We start from the raw sequence: 14,645 nt of genomic DNA, 5'->3' as shown, positions 1-14,645 counted from the left end.
AGAGCTACCATGTGATCTGGCAATCCCACTTGCCAGCATATAGCCAAAGGAAATGAAATCAGGACCTTGAAGAGATATCCGTACCTTCCATGTTTATTTCAGCATTAGTAGTAACAGGCAAGATATATAAATATCCTAAGTGTCTGCTGGTGAATGAATTGATAAAGAATATGTGAGAACATATGTGTGTATATATATATGTATATGTGAGAATATATGTGTGTATATATATATATGTATTTTCATATATATGTATATACATAATATAGTTGAAAATAAAATTATAACAATAGAGTTAATAATCAGGTTACCTGACAGTATATTAAATAAAGTAAACTTTATAGTATAATATTGTTAATAATATAGTTATTATTATAGTTATAGCAATACAGTTAACAACATAGTTAATAACATACACTTTGTAATTGACTTGAAATTTGCTAATACAGTAGATCTTAAGTGTTCTCACGCTCCAAAAAACTACATAAATAAATAAATAAAGGCAACTAGGTGAGGTGATGTTTGTATTAATTATCTTGATTGTGGTAATCATTTTACAGTGTATATTTAAACTATGTTGCATACTTCAACTAAATACAACTTTCATTGTCAATTATCCCTAAGTAAAGCAGAGAAAAAAAAGAACCTAGAGCTTTTATTGTATCATCTGGTTTTAGACCTTTGAAAGTCATTTAGAGGAATATAATGAACTATATAGTATTTTTTTTATTTTTCGTTCTACATTGTATCATTTGACTATACATCAGAAATTGGCAAACGTTTTATTTACAAGACCAAATAATGAATATCTATAAATATGAAGCTATGCAGTCTCTGTTATAGCTAGGTAACTCTATACTTACTTAAAAAACAAAGCAGCCATTGACAATATGTAAGTACATGAATGGGCCTGTGTTACAGTATAACTGTATATACAAAAACAGGAAACTGGCCTGTGGGCCATAATTTGCTGTCCCCTGATAAATATATATATATTCATAAATATATATAAATATATATATTTATTTATTTTCACTATATCAGTGTCTTTGGACTCTGCAGCTCTTCTTTTAACTCTGAAGATGAATGCTTATGCCTTAGGTATCAAAATAAGGCCTTCAGACTTCTACCCAAGTTATATGTGTTTAGCATTATTTTTCTTTTCCTAGCTCTAACTGCCCAACACTGACCCATTCGATTCCTTTAATTATTATGTTTTGGCTTTTTTTTTTTTTTTTTTTTTTTTAGCCCATCTCCTTGTTAGGAGAGATAAATTGCTAGAATCCTTGAGTGTTCTTGCACATTCTTACTGTTTAAAAGCCAAAAATGCAAGGTCCTGCCTTGAGGGATAAGGTTATGTGTATGCCCAGATAAAGAGCTGGCTTGCTTAAACTTGCTATACAAGTGGTTCCAGAAGCTAAGTGTTCTCTTATGTAATAGAAATCTATGGTGTGTGCAGACATTCACAATGGGCGTCTTGCATGGTTCTTTAAGGATTATGGGGAACGGACATTAATCAACGTGAACTCAGGCTATTGCTTTTGCCGTGAATAATAAAGTGTTTGTCCCTAACCCAAGAGTCCCGTGTCTTATTTCAACATCCATGAAAGAGGAATAAGTTAGCTTTTGGAAAAAATAAAAAAAATAAAAAATAAAATCTCAGATCCTGCACAGTTCTTGACAGTTTTGGTTGCAGTGATGAGCTGCTGACCTAGACACAGCTTCCTAGAAAAGAAAGGACAAAGAATATAGATATGAGAAGACTTCCCAGAATCACATAGTGAATGTTATCAGTGATGTGTAGGGAGGGAGAAGGGCCGAGTGAGTATCTTCCGCTGTCCTGTTGTTCATACATGTTTAAGAAGCTAAGCAGGGAGAGGTAGAACTGAAATCTGCCTCCTGATAGACTGTTGTTCACTCTCCTTAGTTGCTATTTACTCTCCTTTGGGAGAGAAGAGGAAAGGAAGCTATCACAACATCGAGGCTGAGGCCACTAAAGTAAAGATAATATATGGCTGTGGCTGCTGAGTCAGAAGTTGCCCAAAGTTAAAGTCAATGTGTCAGCAGTAATGATACAGACCTTCGAATGAATTCAAAAAACAGATGTTCATTTGTAGTGCTTCAGTGTACAAGCACTTGCACCTGAGTGTGCATGCAAATTCTTACTGCAGCTAAGTCTCTCTAAATACAAATATGAGATAAGGTGTACAATATATTAGTATGCTCTTCATAGTGTATTAGTATGCTGTTTTGTATTCATAACAAAATACCACAGCCTGGATGGCTTAAATAACAGAAATTAATTTTCTCACAGTTCTGGATGTCAGAAGTCCAAGATCAAAGTATCTCAGGGTAGTTTTCAGGTGAGGCCTCTCTTTTTGGCTTAGAGATAACCATCTTTTCCCAGATTCTCACATAGCCTTTCCTTTACATGCGTGTGGAGAGAAAGACTTCTCTGTCTCTTCATATGCTTAAAAGTATACCAGTCCTATTGGATTAGTGCTCTTTCCCCCTTACGACCTCATTTAACTTCAGTTTCTCCTTAAAGGCTTTATCTCTAAAAATATAGACATACTGAGAGGCCTTCAGTACATGAATTAGGGTGGGTAGGATGGGTGGAATGAAATTCAGTCTATAACATCCAGATACAAAATCTATTTAAAAAGAAAAAAAAGAAAACACACACACACACACACACACACACACACACACACACAAAAGATTATCTGTAATTGTGCTCATTAGATAAAACACAACCCTGATTAAATTCAACTCTCTTCCAATCCCGGGCCTGGCCCTACATAGATGTATGTGGCTCGCAAAAAAAAAAAAAAAAAAAAGAAAAAAAGAAAGTAATATGGGGATCCCTGGGTGGCTCAGTGGTTTAGCGCCTGCCTTTGGCCCAGTGCCTGATCCCGGAGTCCTGGGATGGAGTCCTGCGTCAGGCTCCCAGCATGGAGCCTGCTTCTCCCTCCTCCTGTGTCTCTGCCTCTCTCTCTCTCTCTATGTCTATCATAAATAAATAAATCTTTAAAAAATGAAATTATAAAAAAATAGTATTAATAATAAAATCAAAACCAAGAAACAAAAACTTCTGAAACATCAAAGCATACACACAATTACATAAGCAGTTTTCACTTTAAATTTATGATCAGTCATCTTAAGTGGATCTGTAATGCTGCCCAATACTCTATTTTCTCAGTCCATTAGCTCATTGCTTAAATATTGCCACTTATTTCTTCAAATTTTGAAATCCCTCCTAACATTTTCTTTTTCTTTGTTTTTTAAGATTTTAATTATTCATGAGAGACACAGAGACAGGGGCAGAAGCATAGGCAAAGAGAGAAGCAGGCTCTTCATGGGGAGCCCAATGTGGGACTCCATCCCAGGACCCAAGGATCATGACCTGAGTGGAAGGCAGATGTTCAACCACTGAGGCAAACAGGTGCCCCCCTCCTAACATTTTCAATTTTAGTTGACAACCTTGCTCTCTAATTTACAGAAAAATTAATTTGTTGGAAATATTTATCTGCATCTGTGATTATAAATTTGATTGCAAGTCCTGTTTGCTATTGTAGATTACAGCTCTGAGATTTTAAACGGGACCAACATCTGCAATTGTTTACTAGATTCTCTGTCCTCTTGCCTTATCCCCAGAAATGCCCCGTTTTAAAAAAAATATTTAATTATTTTTTTCTTTCTATATGGAATCCTCTTTTTCAGTGCACAAAGACAATTTCTTTTCTCTGCCTCCCCTCCAACTATCCATTTATTTCTGTAATTCCTACTTGAAAGATTTGTCTAAACTAGTCTTTAATTCATTAAAATATATTTCATCCTCAACATACTAACAAACCGCTCTGATCAAGGTCACCAATTACCTCCACTTTGTTAAAAGGAATGATAATTCTACTCTGCTATTATGCTTTTTGAACTATCTGTAAGCATTTGGGATAACCAATTAGTTTTCCTTTGTGAATAATGTATTTCTTTGACTTCCTGGGCAGCTCATTTTCTGCCTACATTTATGACTTCATTTTAGTGACCCTTCTGTTTCATCTTCATTTCTCCCAACTGTAAATGTTTGCATCACCCTAGCAATCAGCTCTGTGAAAATTTTTCTGTCCTCACTCACTATACAGCCTCCTGGTTTTAAACTCTATCAAAGTGCTGTGACTCCAACCCTCTGAACTCCTCTGCACTTCTGATAAGTATGTCTAACTACCTATTGACAGTTCTCTTTGGATGCCCAGTAGCAATCTCAAACACAGCAGGCTCAAATCTGAACTTCTGTGATGTGTCTCCAACCCTGCCCCTCCTGCGGCCTTCAATCATCACAGCTAGTGGTGACATCATTCTCCTAATTGCACACACCTATAACTGGGTTTTACCCTTGTTTTTCTCTTTTCTTTACTCCATACATCTTGTCTGTCAGCAAATCCTATAATTGTCATCTTTAAAATATATCCAGAATTTGACCTCTTCTTATCATTCCCAATGCGGTTGCCCTTCGCCTATAAAGACTGTTTTAATCATTTTATGACTATTCTCTCTGTTTCTATTCTTACTGCCTTAAATTTCTTATCCATATAATAGCCATGTTAATCTTCCTAAAATAGAAATTAGATTTTGTGCCTCCAATGCTCTAAGCACCCTACTGGCTTCCCATTTCACTCAAAAGCAAAGCATTGTATAATTGTGATCCCCACCCCCCACATTACTTCTTAGAAAATGACATTACATTCTGGCTCAGTCTGTCTTAGTATATGGGCTTTCTTAATGTTCCTCAGACTTTCCAGTACCTAGAACAGTGCTTGCTTGATGGCTACCTCATACATTTAATCAGTGCCTTCTGTAAAACCTACCTTCTCAGTCAAGCATTTTCAGGCCATTCTACTCCCAAGCATATGTTTCTTTTTATGTAACCTCCTTTTAGTTTTATTGGAATCATATGAAACTCTTGCCTTGATGGACAAAGTGTTGTCTAAGAGAAGAAATGTTGATTGTTTATCTGTTTTGTTCCATAGTTTATCCGTAGTGCCTGGATAGAAATTTTGAACATAATAGGTGTCTAAAACTAATTTTTGAATAAATAGGTTACTATGCAACATACCAGAAAATATATAATGGATGATACCTTTTTTAACACCAAGAATCTAAAGCCTAAAGGTAATACTGATATGTATGAAAACCCTATATAAAGAAATCTGAAAATAGTCTTGTTAGAGAAGAAAACTTGAGTTAATTTATAATGGTACTATACTTTTCTGAAATTTCAATATTAAAAACAAATATTTTCTCTAAGGTAATATAAAAGTTTCATATGATTCCAATAAAACTAAGAGGAGGTTATATTTTTGGAAGAATATCTATTTATTTATTATTTATTTTAGAGAGCAGGCATGGGGGGGGCGGTTTGCAGAGGAAGAGGAGAGAGAAACTCAAGCGGACTCTGCTGAGTGTGGAACATGATACAGGGCTCAGGCTCATGACCAGAGATCATGACCTGAGCTGAAACCCAAAACTCAGCCACTTAACCAACTGTGCCACCCAGGTGCCCCTAATTTGGGAGAACAAACAAGAATGGCCAGTGAATTTTTTTAAGGTAGTAATAAAGATGTAAAAACACTGATTAATATTGAAATTTGTTTCAGTATCTGGGATAGTATGGTAATGGGACATGAAGTGAATGACAAATCAATGGAACAAAATTAATGTGAAATAAGATCAAATAGATGGATTTGTGAAATGTTTGATATTGATCTTTAATAGGATATGCAGCATGCTGACTGCTTAGTTCTGTTAATATATTTTTTTCATAGCAAGATTTTCTTGATGAAGGGAACAGTACATTGCACCACATTCTGGTGCACACTTTTTTTTTTTTGCACACTTCTTAATTTATTACATACTTACAGCAAAGAATAAATGGAACTGCTGGTTTGAATACCAGTGTCCTAGAGAACTTACTTGTTCTGCTTTGTGCTGGAGTATATTTTATGTACTTTAGCAGCTAGTTGAAGTATAATTGACACATAAAAAACTGCACAAATTTATAGCATTTGATTTGACATATGTTCACACTTGTGAAACTACCATCACAGTTAAGCTTATGGATATATCCATTACCTTTCAAATTTTCCTCATGACCCTTTGTTATATTTCCTTCATACTTCTACATCCTCAACCAGTCATTAATCTTCCTGAATAGTTTGCATTTCTTAGAAAATTATGTAAATGAAGGTCTATAGTGTATATATTCCTTTATGTTTTATCTGTTTCTTTTTTACTCTGCATCGTTACTTTCAGATACAACAGGCTGTTAGGATATATCTAATATTTGTATCCTTTTATTAGTGAATACCATCTCATTTTATGCATTATTAGAGGTTGAAGGATATTTGGATTATTTCAAGTTTTTTATTATTACAAATAAAACTGCTATAAATACTGTTATCTATGTCTTTATATACACATCTGGTGGAAATGTATAATGACACACTTTGGAAAAGTTTTGCCGATTTCTTAAATATGTATTTACATACGATTTAACTATTTCATAGCCAGGTATTTACCCAAAGAAAATGAAAATATGTGTTCATGAATATCGCTTTTATTTATTCATGAGAGACACAGAGAGAGAGAGAGAGAGAGAGGCAGACACAGCAGTGGGAGAAGCAGGCTCCATGCGGGGAGCCCGATGTGGGACTTGATCCCAGGATTCTAGGATCATGCCCTGGGTCGAATGAATATCATTTTTGATCAAAGTACACCAATTGCAAATATTTTATCTCTATAGATGCACTCATAAATGTGAATTATGATGTTGCAGCATTGTACTTAGCAGAAAATTAGAAACTCTTATGCCTATAGATAGGAATAATGTAATTTGGGATAAAAAAAATGAAGAAATGTTATACATCATAATTGATGGTTTAATATATTTTTATTTCTAATGATTATCTGTAGTATTTAATTTTATTTTATTTCTTATATTTCTGTAAGATTATCTCCAACATATGTGAAAGGTTTAGCACAGTGTGTTAAATAATGAGTAAAATGATAAAACCATTTTGTTGGGTTAAAATATTATATTTTAATATTAAATGTATTATTCATTGCTTTGGTAAAAAAGATTTAGCTAGAGTGCTTACTTTTATGGATTTATAATATGGCTTCCTTATGTATAAGTTTCATTATAAAGGAATTATATTGGCATTTCATCAGCAAAACTATAAGAAAGGATGCTATAAAGAATTTCCTTCTGTGTGTATAAAATGTTAGATAGGTTGATACTAAGATGTCTCTTCATGTATTCACTGTAATATTCCAGTATTCTTCCAGTAGAATATTAATGATAGTCATTACTATTTCTATTTGTTTTATAGTTAAAAGGAACATTAACCAATAATCATAGGTTTTAAATCACTTTAGAAAGGATCTGAGAAAAATATTTACTTTCTTAATGATTTCAAGGAAGCAAGTGTTTTTAAAATGTAAGCTTTTTAAATTTTAAGTAAGCCTACTTGCTTTTTTAGAACTAATGTTTTATAATTTCAACACAAATATGATATAAATCTATGACATTTTAAAATATTTTCTATTTTAAAGCCATTTTAGATGTAAGTTTATTGGGTATAATATGTTAACACTGAGATTTTGGAGAGTAGTTTTAAATTCTATTTTACTTTGTCTTGACAATAATTTATGGAGAATATTTGTCAATGTTGGCCAATTCTAATTAGAAGACATTATTTTAAATGTTACACTTTTAATTAAATTGAAAGTAGCATGCTTATTATTTGCTTACACGGTGAAAATAGCATTTCTTCAAATAGATTGTGAGAAGATGGGCTAGCCTTTATACCAAGGCTTAGTATGAATTCATAGCTTTATAAGGGACTCTCTCAAAATCAGAAATTCAGTGTCATGCTGATATATTATGATGGAATTAACAGGAATCTGCTGAGTTACAGCACCATTAACTATAGCACCTGTTTTACTTCCTTTAAGATTTCTTTTTAACAAATAATCCTCCCATATTTTCCAACATTTATAATGCTAAAACACTGAAATAGATAACTGACTGAATTTTATTACTCTGGCCTAATTTTGGTGTTAATTATACTATTTTATAATATCAAGAAACATCTATTGATTAGCTATTTCTTCCCAGGCCATTCTGCAGCAGGTCCAGTGTCATTAGTTCCGACTTATTAATAATGTACTTTGGGTCTAAAATGGTAAAATGAGTTGGCTAAATCTATCAGTGAATTAGCTAAGCTCTGAGGTTTAGGACTCAGATAACCAGTTCACAGCCTTAGCTTGGCTAAGTCCATTAAACAGCCACACTTGCTAGGTCAAGCAAATAATACTTTCACATCAGCAGAAATTAGTTATAATAGTAGGAAAAAATAATCTCTGAAAATAGATTTGCTGGGCTCATCCATTTTTACACATTATAGACTTGCCAACTCAGACAAAACATAATGTTTGAAAATGCATGTACATGGGAACATAAACCATCATCCATCTCTAATATTTATCAGATTCCTATAATGACTTTGGTTTACAATATTTTAACATGCCAAAATGTGGAGACTTTCAAATTATGTGTAATAGTAAGTGTAACTTACCTTTAATACTCAATAAAAGTTTAAAAAATGAGATGCTGAAAGAGCATTTGGCTGATCTGTCTTTGAGGAAAGACTGTTTAAAAGTGGAAGGGAAAGAACCAAAGCGAAGTAGGAAGCACTGCACAAATAAGGAAGGTTTTTTTCATAGGACTTTGATATTCCCAGTAGCATGTAGTTTGAAAACAACCTTTAAAAACCTCTTTATATGATAGATTTTCCAAGGGTCAGTAACCTTTCATTTGAAATGTAAATAAAAAACAGGAAACATAAATAGGTAGTTGTGATAGAAAAACATCCAGCAGAATAGCATGCAAACAATGCAGTGCTTGGAGAATACATTGTCCTCAAAATAAAATGTATAAAGAATTTATCAAAGAAATTACATGTAAATGAATAAGAATGCATGAGAAAGGAAAAACGTGGCTTTAAAAGTCTTGCAGCGCAAGCCTACTGATGATAATTACTGAAAACAGCAACGTGCAGTTTATTCTTATAAAATGTATCTACAAATGTTGCAAGAAGATGGTAGATAAGGATAAAATAATTTAGATGTGTTTCTTATAGCCAGCCACTCTGTATTTTGCAATATATGATAAATACCAAAATGGAGGGCTTGATGTTTAAAAGTAGTAACCTTTAATATATCTTATGCTATATGTACTAAAATTAATCAAATAATAACTATTTTAAGTATTTTAAAAATTTGTTTATACTTCTTTTGGGTGGGGGAGGGGCTGAGGGAGAGGGTAAGAATCTCAAACCAGTGCAGGTCTCTGTTTCACAACCCTGAGACGCTGAGATTCTGATATGAGCCAAAATCAAAGGTGAGATACTTAACCAATTGAGCCACCCTGGCACCCCTGATTATACTTTTATACACACACTTGTATTAATATATTACAAAGGAAATAGCAATCCTGAAAACACAGAGAGACATTGGTTATACCAGAAATATCCAGAATTTATATCAGAAATATCTGAAATTACTCAACTAACACCTCCCAGGTTTACTGCACTTAGAAATAGGTGAAATAGCATAATACTTTCTAGATAGAGTGTTTTTTTAATAGAAAAATATCTAAATGTTGATACATATAGCATATAACTCAACATGTAAACACATAATGAATATAAAACAATCTGTATTAAGTCGTATTTATATTACAAAAGCGAATGAGACATTCTGAGATTATGACTTTGGAGTACCACGCATCCTAATTTCTTTAATTTAGCGGAAATTCAAATGTTTAATGTCATGCAATAAAACAAGCACTTATCTTTTTTTGTGAACAATAGTAGTCAGACTTTACACATTTCGTTACATAAATGGCTCATCTGTGATTGCATATAACATTCCTCAATTCTAAGACAAAGAATGTCTCAGATTTTGAAATATCTGACATCATGAAGTTCAAAGTAAATGACATTTTAGAATTGTATCATATATAAGCAACTTGATAGCTTTAAAATAAATTTCTTTGTGGCATATAAAATAAAGATGTGTTTTTAAGAAAAGGATTTTATATTAAGGCAATACATTATCTAAGAAGACTGATGGATTAATATGCAACAAAATCAAATTTTAATTTTAAATGTAGATAAATTGAATTAAATTAAATATAGATAAATCTAAATTTAAATATTGATAAATTCAAATCAAATTTAGATAAGTATATATATTACTTAATATAACAAAGCAAAGCATAAAACATAAAGGATGTCACTTTGCTTCTGCTCTTGTTTTTCATCATTAACTCTGAGATTTCATAAGTACTTTTAAAATATAATTGAAACAATCTATTGGAGTTGCCAAATGGACTAAAATTATATGATAAAAAGGGATTGAATATAAGAAGGAACTTAATGGTCCAAGCATTGGATTTTTTAACAAAGCATTCTACATTCCTCTGTAAAAACAAAATTCTGGTTTTCTTTTTAATTGTAAAAAATAACAGGTTTATTGTAACAGAGGTTATATTTTGTCATGAGTTTTTAAAAATATTTAAATGTAATTTCTAAGAACAGAAAAATGATAAAACCATGTGAAATTATAGTTAATGATAAAAGATATGGAATATAATTCATTGACTCCATAATTCTACTTCTCCCGCCCTCCCCCCCCCCCCAGGTCTAAACACCATGAAACTAGAAATACTTTAATAGAACTATTTTTATTTTCATTTTTTATCCTATCTACAGGAGAGGAAAGTAAGACCAAAGATAATTTTCAGGAGACTATCTGAAAAATAATGTTATATTAAGCACCTGACCCAGACACACCTGCATACTGATGAAATTAAATTATATTATTTTCTTGTAGGTCAAGAATGAAATGTCCTAAGACAGATAATGCCTGGAGTCAAATTACTGACTCTATATATTAAATCAAAAGTTTCTGCTTCTTTTGGCTTTTACTTTTTGTTTGTTTCTTTTTGCACTCTTTTCTGTTAATCTTGATTTTGACCTTTGACTATGCCTTGATACTTTCCTGTATAAGAATAGCAGAAAACACAAGTTAAATAATCTGGTCAGTGTTTCTTATTGGTCTCACAGGAAGGGGTTTTTGATTGAATGGATCTAGACTTGGTTCCCAAGGATCTGTAGTTAAAAAAGGAAATATATCAGGGTGACTGGGTGGTGCAGTCAATTAGATGAAGGACTCTTGGTTTCTGCTGGGGTGGTGATCTCGGGATTCTGGCATTGAACCCCACCTAGGGCTCCAGCTCTCAGCATGGAGTCTACTTGAGTCTCTGCCCCCTATGCCCCATGCTCTATCTCTCTCTCTAAAATAAATATCTTTAAAAAAAAAGAAAACAAGGACACATACCAAAAATAAAGGATAACAAACCACAAAAACAAAAATCAAACTCTCCAGATAACATAGATGATCAGTAAACCTTATACACCAGGACTTATATATGGCACATATAATGTCAAAGTTAAATAGTTAAACTGGCTCTTTATATACTAGAACTGTTTTTTTAAATTATTTATTTATTCATGAGAGGGAGAGACACAAGCAGAGGGAGAAGCAGGCTCCATGTAGGGAGCCTGACGTGGAACTCGATCCTAGGACTCCAGGATCACACCCTGAGCCAAAGGCAGACGCTCACTTCTGAGCCACCTACGCACCCCTAGAAGTGTCTTAAAGAGCTAAACTATGGATATAAAATTATTTAAAAATTGCTAACTGAACATGGAACTGATTTGGAAATTAGCACAATTAAAATCACTAGTCATATTAAAATATTAAATTTGAAAGTGCATAAAATATATTATTTAGAAAATACACTTTTACTTATTACAGCTTATTCTAGGAAAACAATAGTTATTTGCTATTAGGAAATCCACGGATATAATTCATCATAGCAATAGATTTGTTGAGGAATATTAAATGTTTATCTCCACAGATGCAAATGTTATTTAACATAATTTAAATTCCATTTATACTTTAAAATAAAATCAATAATTTGAGAATTTATATTTTTGAATGACTACTGGAGGCATTCTTTCAAATGTAGGGGAAAGATTTAAGTCCACTCTCTACCACTATTGATTACTTTTTGTTGTTGTTGACAGTATTAACCACACATTATTTTTAAAAAGTATTTGTTTATTCATGAGAGACAGAGAGAGAGAGAAAAGCAGAGCCATAGACAGAGGGAGAAGCAGGCTCCATGCAAGGAGCCCAATGTGGGACTCAATCCCAGGACTCCAGGATCACACCCTGAGCTGAAGGCAGGTGCTTAACCCCTGCACCCAGGCGTCCCATTAACCACGCACTTTGACAAAAGAAAGAAATTATTAGTGACATAATACAAAGGTAATGGGTTAGAAAATATCAGATGTATTATAAAGTAAAATCATTGTGGGAGGTTTGGAGTTACCATATATTAAAATATTTTAAAGAATTTTTGCATTAATGGAAAGAGAGGATTCCCTACTCGAAGTTCCTCATGGTCATACCTGATTTGCTCATTGGTTGATGTCCTTACTAGGAGCTGTATATCCACTTTCTGTTTGTGAGACTCTAGTTGCATAAGGAACCTTGGAATTCTAACCTTGGCATTAAAAAGTCATGCTATTTCCAGACAAAGTTGGTGGTTTTTTGGCAGTGTAGTTGTCTTATTTTTTTTTAATTTTTATTTATTTATGATAGTCACAGAGAGAGAGAGGCAGAGACATAGGCAGAGGGAGAAGCAGGCTCCATGCACTGGGAGCCTGACGTGGGATTCGATCCCGGGTCTCCAGGATCGTGCCCTGGGCCAAAGGCAGGCGCCAAACCGCTGCGCCACCCAGGGATCCCTGTCCTAAAGTGTTATTACATTTATGGTGTACCTGTCATATAAGATAATCTCTTCATCATTATGAAAGATAGATTTATTTATTTATTTATTTATTTATTTATTTATTTATTTATTTATTTATTTTTAAGGATTTTATTTGTTTATTCATGAGAGACACATGGGGCGGGGGGGAGAGACACAGGCAGAGGGAGAAGCAGGCTCCATGCAGGGAGCCTGATGTGGGCCTCGATGCTGGGACTCCAGTAGTCGATGCTGCTTCTACCCTGGGCTGAAGGCAGGCGCTAAACTGCTGAGCCACCCAGAGATCCCCATGAAAGATTTTTTGAGCGACATTTTCTCTTAGCTGGAATCAGGTGTAACCTAAATATTATATAATGTGTATCTGAATACTACGTAATATATATATTGTCCCATGCATACTTCTATTCATTTTATTAAGCATGATATAATCGTCATGACATAATGAGAATAATGGATATAATGAATATGATACATTTTATTAGCGGATATAATCCTCAAAATAACCATGTGATTACATTATCAATAGTTACTTTTTACAGATTGACAAATTGAAACTTGCAGAAATTTAGTAAATTGCAGTGGTCAAAGAATAATGGTGATTTTAAGATCCTTTATCAGGTGGCCTTAATCTCAAATTTGTAACTTTTGCTCCTAAATAAGAGTATATAAACTTGTTTTTAATTTCATAGTTTGCATGTTAGAGTGCATTTAATTTCAATTTTTTTGAAACTTATGAAAAAATACATTTGTCTAGAAATCTTCATATAGAAGGAAGATCTCTTGAGTTAACATTTGAAACTTATGAAAAAATACATTTGTCTAGAAATCTTCATATAGAAGGAAGATCTCTTGAGTTAACATTTTTAAAAGATAAAAAATAACACATGATCTTTTGGTTATTATTTAAAGTATATCTAAATGTAATGAGTCATTCCAGCATTGCTGCCTTTAACATGAGGGGAAAAAATGAAACATGACATAAGTATTGCCATTTTTCCTTCTCTTTATTAAATTTTTGGCTAGCGAGTCTGAATTATCTATGATGCTACCCAACTTTTCAATGTATAATAAGGAAATAATGTATTATTCATCTTACTAATCCATTGAAGCAGATACTAAAATAATCTTTATAATCAAAATTCTGCTCGTTTAAATTGAAACATGCTACAGACAACTTTATGATATGTGACAGTCACTCAAAATAAGAGATACAACAATAATAGCAAAAGCAGGGAACCATGGGGATGTTATTTATTTATGACACCTACAGTAAGTTAGCTCTCCTAAAGAAGAAAAGAATTCACTCCTACTTGAAACAGACATCAAAAATTCAGTATGCCTTTGGACTTCTAGGTAAATGACTTTATTCTAAATTATCAGCAAGCCTAAATTTTTTAAAAAATACATTTTATTTTGATTGGTCTATTTCTAGAATTAAAGGTGTCTACATATAATTAGCCTTTTTAACTTTTGAATATTTATAGACATTTAAAAATTTATATAGCATATAACAGCTATGACAGGGTAAGGAAAATTGGAAGAATATAGAACTTGAGTTTTTGAATTGGGATAAATCTGGCCAAATTGTTTCATATAAAAGAAATCATTATCAGAAAGCAGAAGGCAGAATACAACTAAAACAGTATAATGAAATAATATATACTGTACAATTTTACTTATA

General features: G+C 32.9%; 1 long non-coding RNA gene across 1 annotated transcript in view; it reads left to right on the top strand.

Moving 5' to 3' along the window:
• The first annotated feature begins 3,295 nt into the window (after positions 1-3,295).
• Positions 3,296-14,645, top strand: part of LOC140608047 (uncharacterized) — a 144,987-nt gene continuing 133,637 nt past the window's right edge. Inside the window, exon 1 of the long non-coding RNA XR_012009995.1 lies at positions 3,296-3,445. This is a non-coding gene — a long non-coding RNA (uncharacterized lncRNA). The remainder of the gene's footprint in view (positions 3,446-14,645) is intronic.

The sequence above is a fragment of the Canis lupus genome, chromosome 17 (assembly GCF_048164855.1).
Source record: "Canis lupus baileyi chromosome 17, mCanLup2.hap1, whole genome shotgun sequence".
Taxonomy (NCBI): domain Eukaryota; kingdom Metazoa; phylum Chordata; class Mammalia; order Carnivora; family Canidae; genus Canis; species Canis lupus.
The sequence above is the reverse complement of the archived record's forward strand: the minus strand, read 5'-3'. Positions and strand labels throughout refer to the sequence as shown.